This window comes from Lepus europaeus, chromosome 20 (assembly GCF_033115175.1).
Source record: "Lepus europaeus isolate LE1 chromosome 20, mLepTim1.pri, whole genome shotgun sequence".
Taxonomy (NCBI): domain Eukaryota; kingdom Metazoa; phylum Chordata; class Mammalia; order Lagomorpha; family Leporidae; genus Lepus; species Lepus europaeus.
The window spans coordinates 5,366,361-5,385,217 of record NC_084846.1 but is presented as its reverse complement, the minus strand read 5'-3'; the positions used below and the strand labels follow the sequence as shown (position 1 = coordinate 5,385,217).

Below are 18,857 nucleotides of genomic sequence, written 5' to 3'. Positions count from 1 at the left end.
GCACGAGTGCAAGCAACCGCAGAATTAAGCCAGGGAGTGGGCGACTGCTTGACACCCACAGCCCACAGAGCAGCGTCAGTTCAAGACTGAGCACCTCTACATCCAACCCAGCTCCCTGCCGATGCAGCCTGGACGGCAGCAGAGGACGCCACAAGTGCTTGAGCACCTGCCCTCCACGTGGGAGACCCAGGTGGAGCTCCTGGCTCCTGGCTTCAGCCTGGCCCGGCCCTGGCTGCTGTGAGCATCTTGAGAGCGAACCAGAAGATGGAAGGTATCTATCTCTCCCCTTCTCTCTGCCTTTCAAGTAGATGAAAATAAACATTTAAAAATAAATAGGGGCCGGTGCTGTGGCGCATTAGGATAATCCTCCACCTGTGGTGCCGGCATCCCATATGGGTGAAGCTAGTTCCAGCTGCTCCTCTTCCAATCTAGCTCTCTGCCATGGCCTGGGAAAGAAGTAGAAGACCTTGGGGCCGGCACTCTGTGGCACAGTGGGTTAAGCTGCCAGATGCAGTGCCAGCATTCCATATGGAAGCTGGTTGGGGTCTCAGCTGCTCCACTTCCGATCCAGCTCTCTGCTGTGGCCTGGGGAAGCAGTGGAGGATGGCCCAAGTGCTTGGTCCCCTGCACCCGCGTGGGAAACCAGGAGGAAGCTCTTGGCTCCCTGCTTCAGACTGGCCCAGCTCTGGCTGTTGCAGTCATTTGGAGAGTAAATCAGTGGATGGAAGGACCTCCCCACCCCCACCGCGCGTGCCTTCGGCCTCTGCAGAATACGTCCCAGAAGAGCCAAGGTCGCAGGCCAAGTCAGCAAGCAGCGAGATGCTGAGGAGAACACAGGCTTGTCCACAGGACACAGGAGTTGACCCGTGAGGGCTTCCCTGGGACACCTGGGACTACAGAATCACAGTGAGCAACACTTCACCGATACGGAGTTTCAGAGCAGGCAAAATCAATTCCCGGAAGGAAAAGCAGTGGTGGCCGCCGGGGTGATGGTCAGGCTGCCTCCCGACAGGCCTGGGTACCGTTATGGACAACACCACTGAGCGGCACACTCAGGCTGTGCGCACTACTTGAAAAGGGAAAGATCTGTAACGAGCACTGAGCTCCGGGTACTACGCAGAGGTAAGCCTACATCTTCCTGCTACTCAACTTGAAACGCATCAGAACAATAAAGTGAAAGAACAAGAGCAGAGATGGGTTGACTCATGCACGAAGCAGTCACAGCTGCACTGTCAGTGCCACAGCCTGGGCTGTGTATGCAGGCTGGCACTTGCTGTAAAATAAAATCGTGTGTATTGGAATGCTCACCATAGAACGTCAGGAAAATCCGTCTACAACTGACCCGGCATCCGTTCGGGGGAGGCAGCAGGCATCTGGCACAGCAGTAAAGATGCTGCACGGGACGCCAGCAGCCCACGTCAGAGGGCCTGGGGCCACAGCCTGGCCCTGCTCCTGACCAGCGGACATGCACCTTGGGAGGCAGATGGCGGTGGCTCTGCTAGGTGTCTGCCACCCACATAGAAGATCTCGATTAAGCTCCTTATTTCAGGGATTTGGGCAGCAAACCAGTGGGCAAAAGCCTTCTCTCTAACTCTGTGAGAGAGTCAGAGACAGACAGTGAGACAGAGACAAAAAGGTCTTCCTTCCATTGGTTCACTCCCCAAACGGCTGCTACAGCCGGCGCTGCGCCGACCTGAAGCCAGGAGCCAGGTGCTTCCTCCTGGTCTCCCATGCGGGTGCAGGGCCCAAGCACTTGGGCCATCCTCCACTGCCTTCCCGGGCCACCGCAGAGAGCTGAACTGGAAGAGGAGCAACCAGAACTAGAACCCAGAGCCCAGATGGGATGCCGGTGCCGCAGGCGGAGGATTAACCAAGTGAGCCACGGCACCAGCACCTGTATTTTTTTGTTAAAGATTTACTTATTTATTTGAAAGGCAGAGGTGGGGGGGTGTCTCCCACCAGCTGGTTCACTACCTAAATGACTGCAATGGCCAATCTGAAGCCAGGAGCCAGAGCTTCTTCCAGGGTTCCCACACGGGTGCAGGGGCCCAAGGACTTGGGCCATCTTCTCCTGCTTTCCCAGGCTATAACAAAGATCTGGATTGGAAGTAGAGCAGCTGGAACTTGAACTGGCACCCATATGGGATGCCGGCACTGCATGTGGTGGCTTTAACCGCTACACCACAGTGCCGGCCCCATAAATCTTAAAAAAAAAAAAAAAAAGTTCATTTGCCTCTCTTGTAACAGAGAGGGTGGGAGACAGAGTGCAAGTTCTTGCATCCTGGTGGTTCACTCCTCAAACGGCCACAACAGCAGGAGCTGGGCCAATCTGAAACCAGGAGCCAGGAGCTGCTTCTGGGTCTCCTGTGTGGGTGCAGGGGCCCACAGACTCGGGCCATCCTGCTGCTTTCCCAGGCCATCAGCAGAGCCGGACTGAAGTGGAGCAGCCAAGACTCGAACCAGCGCCCATGTGGGCTGCTTACGTGGTGATTTTCCACCTTTCAGAGAGCCGAGATCTCATGCTCACACTCTGGACAGTACTGAAGGCAGGCCTGGCGCTCACGCCCAGCTGCTACAGGATCCTGGCAGGCAGAGAGTGAGCAGTAACCCACCGTGCCACACATCCTTCTGGACAGCAACGTCCTGCCTGGGGGTCTCCATCTGCTGTGCGCTCACTGAGCCCTGGACCAGAGACTGCCTCATTTCATCCTCCCGCAGACGGACTGTGAACAGAGGCACTTGGTCCTGGCTGACTCCGCCCACCTCACTTGATCTGTCTGCCCTCCTTCATCCTGGGGCCCTGGGCCCTCAGATTCAGAGGTTCTTTTTTTTTTTTTTTGACAGACAGAGTAGACAGTGAGAAAGGTCTTCCTTTTGCCGTTGGTTCACTCTCCAAAGGCTGCCGCACCACGCTGATCTGAAGCCAGGAGCCAGGTGCTTCTCCTGGTCTCCCATGGGGTGCAGGGCCCAAGCACTTGGGCCATCCTCCACTGCACTCCTGGGCCACAGTAGAGAGCTGGCCTGGAAGAGGGGCAACCGGGATAGAATCCGGCGCCCGGACCAGGACTAGAACCCAGGGTGCCGGCGCTGCAGGCAGAGGATTAGCCTAGTGAGCCGCGGCACTGGCCAGATTCAGAGGTTCTGAGGGGAGGGGCAGCCTCCTGCTGCAGGTGGAGAAAGCAGGGGAGAGGACCCATGACTCGAGCTAACACAGTTGGCAACCATGAGCTCTGCTTCTCCGCAGGGCAACACAGCCGGGCTGGCCGGTGTTTCTGAGAGGCCAGGTCATGACTCACGCCAGCCTCTTGGAAGCCAGCCGCTCTGCTCTGGAATACCAGGGATTCCACCTCGGTAACCACTCCGCAACTCTTCCAAGGGGAATCTGGGCGAAAACACTGCCAGCAGCAAGTGCACAAGCTTCCCCTACATGCACCACCCTCGGCTCCACCCGGTGTAACCTCCACAAAATCTGCGCGGCTGAACAAAGCTCCTCCAGCAGCCGCGGTTATGATTCAAACCCGGCCACCAATGCAGACGCCCAGGGCAGGGAGCGAGGAGCGAGGAGCGGGACTTCACATAGGGCCTCTGCGGGGCTGGGATGTTCCCGACGCCAGCCCGCCCACAGCTGGCACTTTCAGAAGCTTAAACCCGGCAGTGCAGTGGCCATCGCACTGATTACAGAGTCCGGGGCACGTGCTGCTGGGACAGCAGCATGGCCAGGTGAGCACCGTGGCTCCTTCTGCAGAATGAAGGAACGGGGGTAGGGCAGCACTCTGGGACGTTTGACCTCACCTGGTTCTTATGTTATCTCCTAAAAATCTCAGGGCCCCGGGCCAATGCTATGGCACGGTAGGCTAAGCCTCGGTCTGTGGCGCTGGCATTCCAAATGGGCACTGATTCGTGCTCCAGCTGCTCCACTTCCGATCCAGCTCTCTGCCTAGGGCGTTTAAAAGCAGTGGAGGACGGCCCAAGTGCTTGGGTCCCTGCACCTGCATGAGAGACCTGGAGGAAGCTCCTGGCTCCTGGCTTCAGATAGGCCCAGCTCTAGCAGTTGCAGCCATTTGGGGAGTGACCCAGCAAATGGAAAACCTTTCTCTCTGTCGCTAGCCCTACCTCTCAAATTAAAAATAACTAAATAACCAAATAAACACACACTCCAGGCCTTCTCATCAGCTGTGGGGAATGGTCCTGAACCAAACATTCATCCAGAAAGACTGAAATAGGCACCAACAGTTATAGGGACTCAACCCAGCAACAGGTTTCCCTGACCTCTAGAGCCAGCCTCTCCTGGGCTATGAAATGAAAAAACAAACGAGCAATTTTCTTAGCGACCCATTAAACTGACAGATTCACATCATCAAGGACATTAAGAAAAAATAATCTGATGAGGCCAGCGCTGTGGTGTCGTGGGTAGAGCTGCAACATGCAGTGCCGGCACCCCTTATGGGCACCGGTTCCAGCCCCGGCTGCTCCACTTCTGATCCAGCTCCCTGCTAGTGCACCTGGAAAAGCAGTGGAGGAAGGCCCAAGTGCTTGGGCCCCTGTACCCACGTGGGTGACCAGGAGGAAGCTCCTGGCTCCTGGCTTCAGCCTGGCCCAGCCCTGGCTGTTGTAGTCATTTGGGGACTGAAAACAGCAGGCAAAAAAAATCAGTCCCTCTCCAAACTGTAATTTTTCAAATAAATATTTCAAGAAAACAGAGAGAGACCCTCATTTTTAAAAAATCAAGTCTAGGGGCCAGCACTGTGGCACAGTGGGTTAAAGCCCTGGTCTCAAGTGCCGGCATCCCATATGGGCGCAGGTTCGAGACCCAGCTGCTCCACTTCCGATCCAGCTCTGCTATGGCCTGGGAAAGCAACAGAAGATGATGGCCCAAGTCCTTGGGCCCCTGCACCCACTTGGGAGATCCAGAAGCAGCTCCCGACTCCTGGCTTCAAGTCGTCCCAGCTCTGGCCGTTGTGGCCACTTGGGGAGTGAACCAGTGGATGGAAGACCTCTCTGTAGAGAGATCTCTCTGCAGAGCTATCTTTTGTTTGCTGGTTTACTTCCCAAATGCCGGGGAGCTCCTAGGTCTGCAGTAACAGTTAGCTGGCATCAGGAGCCAGAGCTGGCACTCAAAGCTTCTGATACAAAGTGCAGACATCCCAGGCAAACGTCCCATCTGCTGTCCCAAACACCCACCCCTCTTCCTGGGTTCTTGATGGAAAGACGGAGATGATGCATCCAGTAACCACAGTAACCACAGAGTATCTGAGTTCAAGCCCCAATTCTGCCTCCAATCCCGACTTCCTGCTAATGCTCAACCTGGGAAACAGCAGATGATGGCTCAAGTCCTTTAGGTCCCTGGTACCCAGGAGACTCAGACTAAGCTCCAGGCTCCATCTCTGGTCCAGCCTAGGCCTTGCCATTGCAGGGATCTGGGTCGTCACCCAGTGGGTGAAGATTTCCGTCTCTCTGCCTTTCAAATAATGGGAAAAAAATACATATGGGACATTTATAAAATAAAGCTGGGAAGTTGGCATATACAAGTTGTTCCCCAAAATATTTCCTGAGGCCTAGGACAAGGCCACTGCTCCAGAGCCTGAGCCTTGCCTTGGCTCTCAAACCGGCAGCACGAGGCCTCCGGCAAACCACGAACCAGAGCTGCGGACGGGAAGGACAGGAGATGCTTTATGACCTGCAGTACTCCCAGGTGCGGAGAGTGAAGGGATGCACTCAGCTGTCCCTGGACAGACACAGAACCGCTCTAGAACCCGCCTGGGAGCAGACAGCGTCAGGAGAAGTCCGCCACGATTCCCCAGGGGACGCAGCGAGCAGGTGGCGGGACCAGGTGCACAACTTCCCTCGCTGGGCAGGGCCAGGCGTCCTCCCAGCGAGTGCCCATGGCGGGGCCTCGGATTCCTGATATCGCAGTGTCCAAGTTAAGGTGTTTACGTCTCCCAAAAGCACTTTTCTACTATAGAGGGGGGGAAAAGACCATCTCAAGAGACCTTAAACAGGCAAACGTGAATTATTTCACTAGTAATGTGTACCTTTCCCCAAAAAGGCAGACAGATCTTCCATTCACTGGTTCACTCCAGACACCTGCAACAGCCCCTACTGGGGCCAAAGTCAGGAGCCCAGAACTCGAACCAGGTTGCCCACGGGTGGCGGGGATCCGAGGACTGGGGCCATCACTGCTGCCTCCCAGGCTGCGCACTGGCAGGAAGCTGGAGCCGGAAGCAGAGTCACGACTTGAACCTGGGCACTCTGATACTGACCGGTGTCGCGACTACGCCACAGCCCCACACATACCTTCTGTAAGTCAAACTCTTTACTTTGAAATACTTGAGGGGCCGGCGTCGTGGCATAGCAGGTAAAGCCGCTGCCTGCAGTGCTGGCATCCCATATAGGTGCCGGTTCGAGTCCCAGCTGCTCCACTTCCAATCCAGCTCTCTGCTATGTCCTGGGTAAGCAGCAAAAGATGGCCCAAGCCTTGGGCCCCTGCACCCACTTGGGAGACCCGCAAGAAGCTCTTGGCTCCCTATTGGCACAGCTCTGGCCATTGCAGCCATCTAGGGAGTGAACCAGCGGATGGAAGACCTCTCTCTGCCTCTCCTTCTAACTTTCAAATAAATAAATAAATCTTAAAAAAAAAAAAAAAAAAAGATACTTGCAGCCTTGACTTGCAGCTGTTAAGAACAGAGTGCCCTAGTGTACTCTGTACCCAGCTTCCTCCAATGGTAACATCCTGCAAAACTACATAGTGCTGTAGCCACAGTCCAGACCACAGCCTCAGACCCACACCACCTCCTGCTGCCCTTGTCCGACCCACCGACCTTCCCCTATACCTAGCCCACTCAGCATTTCTATCATTCTGACATTTCAGCAATGTCCCAGTAAGAATTATGGAGAGCCAGCACTGTGATGCAGCAGGTTAAAACCATGGCCTGAAGCACCAGCATCCCATATGGGCGCTGGTTCGAACTCTGGCTGCTCCACTTCCAATCCAGCTCTCGGCTATAGCCTGGGAAAGCAGTAGAAGATGGCCCAAGTGCTTGGGCCCCTGTACCCACATGGGACACCCAGAAGTAGCTCCTGGTTCCTGACTCTGGATCGGCTCAGCTCCAGCCACTGCAGCCATTTGGGGAGTGAAACAGCAGATGGAAGACCTCCCTCTCTCTCTGTCTCTACCTCTCTAACTCTTTCAAATAAATTTGTCATCAGAAAAGGAAAAAGGCCGGCGCTGCGGCTCACTAGGCTAATCCTCCGCCTGCCGCGCCGGCACACCAGGTTCTAGTCCTGGTCGGGGCGCTGGATTCTGTCCCGGTTGCCCCTCTTCCAGTCCAGCTCTCTGCTGTGGCCAGGGAGTGCAGTGGAGGATGGCCCAAGTGCTTGGGCCCTGCACCCCATGGGAGACCAGGAGAAGCACCTGGCTCCTGGCTTCGGATCAGCATGGTGTGATGGCCACAGCGTGGCGGCCATTGGAGGGTGAACCAACAGTAAAGGAAGACCTTTCTCTCTCTCACTGTCCACTCTGCCTGTCAAAAAAAAAGGAAAAGGAGCGACAGTGTATGCACCCTTCCAAGATTACTGTTTCACCTCACACTGCCTCGAAGTTCCCATCAACAACTCACCGGGCAGCGCCTGGATCCCCAGCTAACCCCACTTGGATGCCCAGGTACCACACCAGAAAGCCTGGCTCTGACCCCAGTTCCAGCTTCCTAACGAGCCGTGAGAGAGGCGGCTGAACGGCCAAGCACTGGGGTCCCTGCAACATGAGGGGACCTGGAATTAGGTCCAGGCCCTGGCCACTATGGACTTTGGGGAGTGAACCAGCACATGGGGACCTAGGTGTCTCTGCCTTTCAGATAAAAGAAATAAGTCAGGATTTCACAGCGCACTCCTCTTTACTGCTAAGTGTGCTCCATGGAGCCCATGGAGCAGTTAACTGTCGCCCAGCTGAAGGGTACCTGGGGTTGTTTCTGGTCCCTGGGGCTATCAGAGAAAGCGGCAAAGAACCCTGCTGTGGAAGCTCTGTGTGAACACACACCCAGGAGCCGGCTCACATGGCAGCTGCTGATTGGTGAGAAACCAGCGGGCGGACGCTGCGGCGCCACCGCTAGGCACCCCTGTATTCCAGAGGGCCTGCTGGCCACGGCTGCTCTGCTTCTGATCCAGCTTCCTGCCAGCGCAGCTGAAAAGCAGAGCGTCACGGCTCAAGGACATGAGTTCCCGCGACCCACATGGAAGAACCGGATGGTGTTCTAGGCTCACATCCCGGCTGCTGTGGTCATCTGGTGAGTGAAGCACTGAATGGAAAATCCCCATCTCTCTCTCTGCCTATCAAATAAGATTACAAAAGAAAAAAAAGAAACTGCCACAAATTGTTTGCCAGAGTTGAAGCCTCGGATTTTTTTTAAAAGAGTTTATTTATTTGATTGATGGCTCTGTGGCATAGTGGGTAAAGCTGCCACCTGCTTCACTTCCGATCCAGCTCTCTGCTATGGCCTGGGAAAGCAGTGGAGGATGCCCAGGTTCTTGGGGCCCTGCACCCACCAGGAAAGCCCTGGAGGAAGCTCCTTGCTTCAAATCAGTACAGCTGCGGCCACTGCAGCCAAATGGGGAATGAAGCAGCGGAGAGAAGACCAACCCCCCCCCCCAGTGTAACTTTGACTTTCAAATAAATAAATAAAATCTTTTTTTTTTTTTAACAGGTAGAGTGGACAGTGAGAGAGAGAGAGAGAGAGAAAGGTCTTCCTTTGCTGTTGGTTCACCCCCCAATGGCCGCCGCACCGCGCTGATCCAAAGCCAGGAGCCAGGTGCTTTCCTGGTCTCCCATTGGGTGCAGGGCCCAAGTACTTGGGCCATCCTCCACTGCACTCCCAGACCACAGCAGAGAGCTGGACTGGAAGAGGGGCAACCGGGACAGAATCCGGCGCCCCAACCGGGACTAGAACCCGGTGTGCCAGCGCCGCAAGGCGGAGGATTAGCCTGTTAAGCCACGGCGCCGGCCTCAAATAAATAAATCTTAAAAAAGAAGTTTATTTATTTGAAAGAGAGAGAAGGGATCTTCCACCTAGCGGTTTACTACTCAAATGGCCACAAAGGCCAGGGCTGGGCCAGAGGAAAGTCAGGAATCTAAAACTCCATCTGTGTCCCCCCGTGGGTACCAGGAGCCCATGCACTTGGGCCATCGTCTGCAGCTTTGGCGCACTAGCAGGCAACTGGACTGGAAATGGAGCTGCCGGGACTCGCGTGGGATGCCGGCATCGCAGGCAGCAGCTTAGCAAGCTACGCCACTAGGCCAGGAGCAAAGCCTTAGATCTTAAAGTGGTCCCTGCACCATGCTCTTCTGTCCATCCATCCGGCTTCGCTCCCCTGGGCTCACGAGAAGCATCCAGGACGGAGACTAGACCTCCCAGCCACTGCTTCTCCTGTGAGAACGCTGCTCAAGCCACCCACACACCAACACTTTCACCGAGTGTCCCCAGCAGCCGTGGGGCTGATTTCCGTACTGTTGACGCCTGGACTTTCTTAGAATTATGAACACATAGCAAAGAATAACCTGCCCAAAATCTAAACTTACCAATGAAAGGCAAACATAACTTGCAACATTTTTTTTTTTAACACACATTCAGACAACAGAAGGTAGTCTGCGAGGAAGCAGCAGAAGAGTGGCCTGGAAGGTGCGTGACTCCCCAGGTAAGACCTTACCATCGGGCTTGCCCCCTGGCCTGAGGACGCTTAGAGGGGATCACTCGGTAGGATCGCTTTGCCAGGTCCTAAAGAGTCACCACGGACCCAAACTGCCCAGGGAACCACTTCTCACCTTCCCCTAAGCCCACCACCATCACCTGGGGCAGATGTGCACCAAGAGGACACACGTGGCCCTTCAGTGACCAGAAGTGGGCTGAGACTGTCCCATTTCTGTTCTGGACCTAACAGTTACATGTTCAGCTATTTAATGAAAGGAGAAACAAACCTCAACCAGGTAACACTTTCACAAGAGCAGGAATCGGACCTTAAAGGACACGGTTTTCCAACAACTGCTCTGTCTGCAGTGGGATCACTGTGCCGCTGTTTAAAATCAGCCCACTGCTGTGGCTCCTTCGCACACACCCGCCCAGCCCTCAGACTTATTTCTGCACTGACTTGCACCAAGCGGTGAAGGTAAGAGGTAACCTGCCTGCTCCAGGTAAGAGCCACTCACCTCCGGGGGCCCTGACTCTGGGCTAACTTGCCCGGTGGCCTGCAGTCCCAAAGCCCTCCCTATCTCCCAGGGCTTTGTTACAATACAAAACATTCAGTGGACAGCACCCAGGATGACCCTAATTCCTGTAAAGATGCAATCAAAGCACGGTTCAAATAAAGGGCCAGGGCCTCGCGGGCCACAAAAGCGAACCTCACTGGTGACAATCGCAGCTCCCTGAGCGCCGGGGACGACCTGGCTCACAGGCAAGCCCAAGGAGTAAGGCCCAGGTTCCCAGGAAGCCATTCCTCTCCCTGTGGGGCAAAGAGCAACAGGAAACTGGGAAGACGGTCAAAGAGGGAAATAAAAAGGAGTGCTTCAGCCCCCCAAAAGCTTTTCTGGGGACACATCTCGCTGAAGACAGACAGGACAGTGGCCACTGTTTAATCCAAAGAGGTTTCCAGAAAGCTCCACCCATCTTATCTCTAGGATCATTATCCCGTCAACGTGGTATGTGTCAGGGAAAATTTAAGAAAAAACAGGGGGCTAGCGCTGTGGAGCAGCTGGTAAAGCCCCCGCCTGCAGTGCTGGCATCCCATAGGGATGCTGGTTCGAGTCCCAGCTGCTCCACTTCCGATGCAGCTCTCTGCTGTGGCCTGGGAAAGCAGTGGAAGATGGCCCAAGTCCGTGGGCCACTGCACCCACGTGGGAGACCCGGAAGAAGCTCCTGGCTTCCGACAGGCGCAGCTCCGGCCGTTGTGACCATCTGGGGAGTGAACCAGCGGATGGAAGACCTCATCTCTCTCTCTCTCTCTGCCTCTCCTTTCTCTAACTCTGACTTTCAAATAAAATAAATAAACCTTAAAAAAAAAGAAAGAAAGAGCCTCAGATTCCCGCTCTCAGAACCAAGGACCTCTGAAGAGTATCAGAAGCCACAGGAATTTCAGCCCCACAAACAGGGTGAGCCCAGGCTCGCTGAGCTCCGGGCCCGCGGCGAGACCAAGGATCAGGGCCTGGTGCTGGCAGGGCCGCGCCTGGCAGCCACCGCGTCTCCAATCCCCAGTCCCGACTGAGGGCTACCCCAGACAACGCTAAGTCTGCACAGGCCCCATTCACAAATCCCGAGGAGCCGCCCACGTGGCCGCCACACAGCGCGAGCCCAGAGACCCAGCGCTCCGGCTCAGGTGTGCTGGGGCCTAACCCCACCCCTTTCCAGGCGTGAACGAGGCTCGGGCTCCCCACGCTTCATTCAGCCCGCACTCCTGGAGCTCCCCAAGAGACCACGCCGAAGCCCAGCGGCGGCTTCCGTGAGCAGCTCCGGGATCCCCAGCCGCCGGCATCGGGAGCCGGAGGGCTTCAGTCCCACAGCGAACGCGAACCCACCGTGGCACCTCTCGTGCTGCGTGCACCCCAAATGCGCCAACACCCCACCCACGCTGAAGAGGAGGAGATCTCCCCCCCCAGAAATGCAGATTCAAGAGCAATGGAACCCCCGGGTCCGCTTCCCTGCCCATGCGGCCCGCCCCCGGAGGACACAGCGAGAGAGTCGGCTCACTCTCCCCGCCTGTGCACATGGAACCGGGGGAGAGCCTGCACGGCACAGCACACCCCCCAGGAATGCACGAGCCGAGGAAGCCCCCGCGCCAGCCACAGCGCACGCGCGAGAGCAGGTTCTAAGCAACGTGGACCACGATCAGCATCAGCGCCAACACCTGAACCAAGGGAGAGCTGGACCCCCCACTCCCCCCGCCCCGGCCCGAGAGATGAGCCCCCTAATCCAGAGGGAGGCCTGGGACCCCGAAGATCAGGAACCGCCGAACCCACAAACGCGCTCGCCACCCGCAGAGCCCAGGGGCTCCCAGGGAAAGGGGTCCGCCTCCCCGCCGCCCGGCGAGGACAAAGGAGGCGACGTTTCCCGCCTCGGGGCCCGGGGCCGTCCCGGCAGCCGGCGCGGGATCGGGACAAAGGAGGAAGCGGCGGCGCGCGCCGCGGGGCTGGGGGGTCGCGCCCGCCGGGACGCGCGGGGCCCGAGGGGGTGTGTGCTCCAGGCACGTGCGCGCGTGCGCGGGGCCCCCGCCGCAGACAAAGCCCGGCCCCGGGGAGGCGGCGGCCGCGGGCCGGGGCCCGGTGCGCGCGCAGCCCCCCGCGCGTGGCGCCGCCGCGGGCCGAGGGGCCGCCGCGGGCGTGGGGGGGGAGCGGATGCGCGCGCACCGGGCCCTCGCCGCCGCCGCCGCCGCCATTTTGTTTCCTCGGCACAATGGGGGAGAGTAACGGCCGAGCGCGGGAGCGAGGCCGGCGGGGCAGCGAGGAGCCGGGCGCCCGGGCGAGGGGGCCGAGCGAGGGCGGGGGGCCGCGGGGCGCCGCCGGCCTCGCCGCCGCGACCCCTCCGCCGGGACCGGGCCGGGAGAGGCGACGCGCGGCGGGGGGAGGGGCAGAGGCGGGAGCGGGCCCCGGCCGGCCGCCACATTGCCGCTTACCTTCTCGGCGTCCGCTTCCCCGACCGCCGCCGCCCTCCTGCCACAGCCCGCTGGGGTCTCCCCCGGAAAAAGCCACGCGGTGCGCACCGGGCTGCGGAGTCCAACTGCAATGGCGAGAAGAGGAGGAGGAGGAGCCGGGGCCGGGGGCGAGCGGGCGGGCGGGCGCGCGCCGGGGAGGTGCGGGGACACGTGACCGGCCGGAGCCCCGCCCCCTCGGCGTCGCGTTGCCGCTCGACGCAGGCCCAGCCCGGCTGCGAGGGTGGGGCGAAAGGCGACGTGGGGGCGGGGGCCGCGTCACGTGACGGGGACGTCGGCCGTGCGTGCCTGGTCACGTGGCGCCGGCACTTTTTTTTTTTTTCCCTCTTCCGACTTCTCTGCTTTGTCAGGTGATAGGGGCGAACGCGGCGCCGCCTTCGCCACGTGACAAGGACTTGGGCGGCATTGGTGGGCCTCGCTCATGTGACGAAGCGGGCGCTCTTTTCTTTTCAATGGCGGTTTTCGAGCGGCCATTACCGCGCGAGGCCCGGCGAGGGGCGGAGCCTCCAGGCGGCTGCGCGCTTCCACGCCTGCGCGGCCGCCATCTTAGCGCCCGTCTCCATGAGGACGTTGGCGGAAACGGCGCCGAGCGCTTGGCACGTGAGCGTTAGCTCGGTGGCGGGAGCGCGGTCGCAGCGGTCCCGGGCCCCGCCGAGGCGGGAAGGGCCGAGATGTGTGTGCGGGGCACGGACGGGCCGAGCTGCTCGCTGCTGGCCCCCGAGCTCCGGGCCGGCGCCGCTTTGGTCGGAGTGTCCGAGGCTTCCCCGGCCGAGTGAGGCCCAGACGGGGGAAGCCTCTCCGGGGCCCCCTAGCCCGCTGGGGGAGAGGCGGCGGTGACCCGCGGGCAGCTGCTGGGGTCCCGACGCCACGCCCGCGGCCAGGAGGTCGCCCCTGCCGTCGGCCTTGCCAAGATAAACCCAGGGGCAGCGCCGTCCCGGGCCGGCCCCGGCGTGAGCGTCCCTCCCCGCCCGGTGCGAACCGCCCCTGCCAGGCGGGCAGCATCGCCCCCGGCGGCCAGAGCGGCCAGAGCGGCGCCGTCCGAGCCCGGCCGCCTCCGGACCCCCGCGCGCGCGCACGTGGCCTCGGCCCTCCTGGGCTGGCTCCGCGGCCTGGGTCACCTCAGACCCCGCTGTGGGGGCCCTGGCGTGGCCGGACCTCGGCGGGGGAAGGAAGCGCCCTGCCCACCACGTCCACGAAATCTGGCTGCTCCTGTAGGCCGTTAGCGGGCCGCCGGGCCGAACCACAGCCCCAAATGTGCGGGTCACTGCTAGACAACGGGCCCTCGCCCTCGCCATCTGGGGTCGGGACGTCCGCATACAGAGGGCGCAGGGTCGGGACGTCTGTATGCAGAGGGCGCAGTGTCGGGACGTCTGTATACAGAGGGCGTGGTGTCAGGACGTCTGTATGCAGAGGGTGCAGGGTCGGGACGTCTGTATACAGAGGGTGCAGTGTCGGGACGTCCGCATACAGAGGGCGCAGGGTCGGGACGTCTGTATACAGAGGGTGCGGTGTCAGGACGTCTGTATGCAGAGGGCGCAGTGTCGGGACGTCTGTATGCAGAGGTTCAGTGTCCGGACGTCTGAATACAGAGGGCGCAGTGTTGGGACGTCTGTATACAGAGGGTGCAGTGTCGGGACGTCTGTACAGAGGGCACAGCGTCGGGACATCTGTATACAGAGGGTGCAGGGTCGGGACGTCTGTATACAGAGGCGTGCTGTTGGGACATCTGTATACAGAGGGTGCGGTGTCAGGACGTCTGTATACCTCCTGCTGTCCGCCGAGGGAGTGGGAACCTCACTGGACAGGCCCCCGGCGGTGGTCGGGCGGTGGTCAGGCCGGCGTGCAGCCGGCGGGGGCTCTGCGGGTCGCCGTGGCGCCTGCAGGCCTGCACTGCATTTGTAACCCGGGGCTCCTCTCTCGCACAGGAGGGCCCGGGCTCACGGTGGCCTGTCTGAGCTAACAGCGCAGCCAAGTCGCCGGACAGCCGCTTCCTGGCCGAAGAACTTGACCTTGAAGAGCCCATCCCCTCAGGCAGCGCCAGGTGAGGCAGGGCGGATGGGAGCGCAGGGTGCCCCCCCAGCCTGCACTGCGACGGAAGGTTCCAGAACTGCAGGCCTACCCTGTGTGGCCGCCCCCTGGAGACCTCTCATGGGCTGCTGCCCCTCCCACCTGGGCACCTGCGTCCCCTGACGCGGCTCCCACCGCCACCCTCGCCTTCCACTGCCCCTTGCTCACCAGTGCCGCCGCCGCCCACCCACGGACGCCAGCCCCTCTTCCTCCTTGCTCCGGAGTATACAGTACACGCCAGCACCCTCAGCCCAAGTCCCCCCACCTGCCCGGCTCCTGCCCGCCCTCCAGGCAGTACTGGCCGTGTGCGCAGTCTCCCTGGTCATCCCTTCCTCGCCCTCTTAGACTGCTTTTTTTAAAAAAAAGGTTTATTTATTCTTGGGCTATGCCTTGGCTCAGTAGGTAAAGCTGCCCCCTGCAGTGCCGGCAGCCCATATGGGTGCTGGTTCAAGTCCTGGGTGCTCCACTTCCAACCCGGCCCGATGCTGTACATTTTTCATGAACTTATGGAAGACCCCTCGTATGCATGGACGTCAAAGGTTTATTTTTGCACTAATAAACTCATCTTTTAATTCTATTTTCCCCTAATATAATTATGACTTGAATTCCTCCTTGACCTTCTGTCCCCTGCTCATATCTGTGTCCCTGGAAGTGCCAGTTCTAAATTCCTCTAGCACCCAAACACCCCTGCTACTTTATTTCTTCTTGCAACAAGTCTGATACATAAAGCTGTATGGTTTACAGTGGGGGAGATGTCTCCATACATAATGTGCAATGTGCAACTTTGGGGGTGGCAGTCGAACCCCTGGACGTTCGTCACTGGGCAGGGGGAGCCCCCGCGTCCTGTCTCAGGGTGACGACTTCAGTCCCAGCTGCTCCACTTCCAATCCAGCTCCCTGCGAACGCTCCTCAGGGGCATCAGAGGGTGGCCCAGGTGCTGGGGCCCCTGCACCCATGTGGGAGACCCGGATGGAGCTCCTGGCTTCAGCCTGGCCCAGCACCAGCCGCTGGCAGCCATCTGGGCAGTGAACCAGTGGATGGAACACCTCCCCCCCTCTGGAATTCTGCCTTTCAAATAAACAAATCTTTAAAAAAGAAAAGAAACCAAGTCTAGGGGGAGGAGTTTGGTGCCCTGGCGAGGAGGCCACTCGGGTCGCCTGCACCCCTGCTCCGGGCTCCAGCTTCCTCGGACGTGCACCTGGGGAGGCAGCAGGTGACACAAGTAGCTGGGTGCCCGGCACCCACGTGGGGCATGCTCCGAGACTTCAGTCCCTGTGGTGATCCGTCCGTCCCACACCTAGCCTCCCACAAGCTCCACCCACCTCTGTCCCACACTGGCTCAGGAGCCAGAGCTAGGCTGGAACCCAGGAGCTCGGGTGGGAGGAGGGTGTCTTAACCAGTTGGCTGAATGCCTCTTCCGATTGTTCCTTTAAAATATTTTATATTCATTTAGGCTTAACAGGCTAATCCTCCGCCTTGCAGCGCCAGCACACCGGGTTCTAGTCCCGGTCGGGGCGCCGGATTCTATCCCGGTTGCCCCTCTTCCAGGCCAGCTCTCTGCTATGGCCCGGGAAGGCAGTGGAGGATGGCCCAAGTGCTTGGGCCCTGCACCCCATGGGAGACCAGGAGAAGCACCTGGCTCCTGGCTTCGGATCAGCGCGGTGCGCCGGCCGCAGCACACCTACCGTGGCGGCCATTGGAGGGTGAACCAACGGCAAAAAGGAAGACCTTTCTCTCTACCTCTCTCTCTCACTATCCACTCTGCCTGTCAAAAAAATTTTTTTTTTAAATTTAAAAAAATATTTCGTATTCATTTATTTTAGAAAGTGACAGGGAAAGACCTTCTATCTGTTGGTTCACTCCCCCAGTGGCCACAACGGCCATGGCCAAAGCCATCTGGGTCTCCCACGCGGGTGGCAGGAGCCCACGCACTCAGGCCATCATCCACTGTCTTCCCAGGCGCACTAGCAGAGAGCTAGATGGAAGTGGAGCAGCCGGGACTCGAACTCTGATATGGAAAGCCACGGTCACAAGCAGCGGCTTACACCACGGAGCCACAGTGCCAGCCCCAGATAATTAATTTCTAATTTTGGCTTATTCCAAAGAGAGGGAGGGAGAGAAATCTCTATGCACTGGTTCACTCCTCAAACATCTACAGCAGCCAGGGCGAGGTCAGGTCGGGGACAGGAGCTGGACACGCCACCAGGGTCTCCCGTGTGGCAGGGACCATCAGCTGCTGCCTCTGAGGGCATGCGTCAGGAGCAGGGTGCTGGTGCTGTGACACAGTGGGTAAAGCCGCCACTGGCCATGCCGGCCTCCCACATGGGCACCAGTTCGCATGCCCACTGTTCCGCTTCCAATCCAGCTCCCTGCTAACGTGCCTGGGAAAGCAGTGGAAGATTGCACAAGTGCTTGGACCCCTCCTACCCACGTGGGAGACCAGGATGGAGCTCCTGGCTCCTGGCTTCAGCCTGGCCCGGCCCTGTATGCTGTGGCCATTTGGGGAGTGAACCAGAGGACGGAAGCTCGCTCTCTTGCTCTGCCTTTAAAATAAGTGAAAAAAAAAAAAAAAAAAAGAATAAATAGAGGCCGGCGCCACGGCTCACTAGGCTAATCCTCTGCCTTGCAGTGCCGGCACACCGGGTTCTGTCCCAGTTGCCCCTCTTCCAGGCCAGCTCTCTGCTGTGGCCCGGGAAGGCAGTGGAGGATGGCCCAAGTGCTTGGGCCCTGCACCCCATGGGAGACCAGGAGAAGCACCTGGCTCCTGGCTTCGGATCAGCGTGGTGCGCCAGCCTAGGCGGCCATTGTAAGGTGAACCAACGGCAAAGGAAGACCTTTCTCTCTGTCTCTCTCTCACTATCCACTCTGCCTGTCAAAAAAAAAAAAAAAAAAGAATAGAAATTTTGCATTTATTTGAAAGGCACAGAGCTCTGGTCTGCTGGTTCACTTCCCAAATGCCTGCAACCATGGGATGTGGGGAGGGGTGGAGAGGAGCCAGGAATTCATTCCTGGTCTCCCACGTGGGTGGCAGGGAAACCATGGACTTGAGCCACGGCTGCTGCCTCCCAGGGTGCACTAGGGGAAAGCTGGGAGTCAGGGACCAGAGGTGCCATTCAAATCCAGCCACTCTCCTGTGTGGTCCCCGGCATCGAGCGCGACCCGGGAAACCTACCTGGGGCGGGCACGGAGCAGCCGGGACCCCCTCAGATGCTTTTGGTTTCTTTGCACCCTGGCTGCCAACAGCCCACCCCTCGAGCCTGCAGGCTCAGGGCACCAGAATTGCCTGGAGGTTCGAACTGCAGGTGCCAGACCACATCGCGGGATCAGCCCACGGCGCCCCCTGCTGTCTGCCGCCTGGAACTGCGTCCTCGCCTGGCTTCCCGCTCCCAGCGGAGCCTCTGATACTTTATTCATTCAGTCCGTCATTGACTTCTCTCTGACAAGTAGACAGAGAGACAGACAGGGAGAGCTCCCCAAACACTGGTTCATTTCCAAAACGCTCGCGCCGGCTGGAGCTGGGCCAGGTCTCCCTCCCAGGCGAGCAGCAGAGACACAAGGGCTGGAGCCCTGCCCCTGCGGGCCCGACTGCTCCACGGCTGGTGCTCACAGGCCTGGGGCAGCAGCGGAAGACGGCCCGAGGGCTGCCTGCCCCTCTGCCCCCCACGAGGGAGGCCTGCGTGGAGTTCCAGGCTCCCGGCTTCGACCGGACCTGGTTTTGGGCATTTGAGGGGGGAACCAGCAGGTGGAAGATCTGTCATTCAGATAAATAATTTAGAATCCTCAAGAAAAAAAACAAGACTTGCATCACGAACAGGAATTTTGTGTGGAAGCAAAGATGCCAGTTAAGACGCCCATACAAAAAAAAAAAAAATTTCTAGGGGAGAGAGCGGCGGCGACGATGACGGCCGCCGGCAGCAGGGGGCAGCAGCGAGCCGTGCGGAGCGAGGCCGTTCCGGAGCTCTGGGTCCTCCGGTGCACGGCCGGTGGGCAGGTGTCCCGGGCTGGGCAGGCCGCTGTCGCCGCCATGGGCCTCCAGAGCACCGGCTGGGGGAAGCCGAGCCGGCCTCTGTTGGAGACCACGGGCCAGCAGACAGACGGTGGGCTTC

General features: G+C 59.1%; 1 protein-coding gene across 5 annotated transcripts in view; it reads right to left on the bottom strand.

Annotated features, from left to right (window-relative positions):
• The window catches only part of ILF3 (interleukin enhancer binding factor 3), a 28,828-nt gene extending 16,020 nt beyond the window's left edge, over positions 1 to 12,808 (bottom strand). For all 5 annotated transcript variants that reach the window (XM_062179463.1, XM_062179465.1, XM_062179466.1 and 2 more), the window contains exon 1: positions 12,649 to 12,808. The gene's annotated coding sequence lies outside the window, so the exon portion shown is untranslated. The remainder of the gene's footprint in view (positions 1 to 12,648) is intronic.
• Positions 12,809 to 18,857: the final 6,049 nt, after the last annotated feature.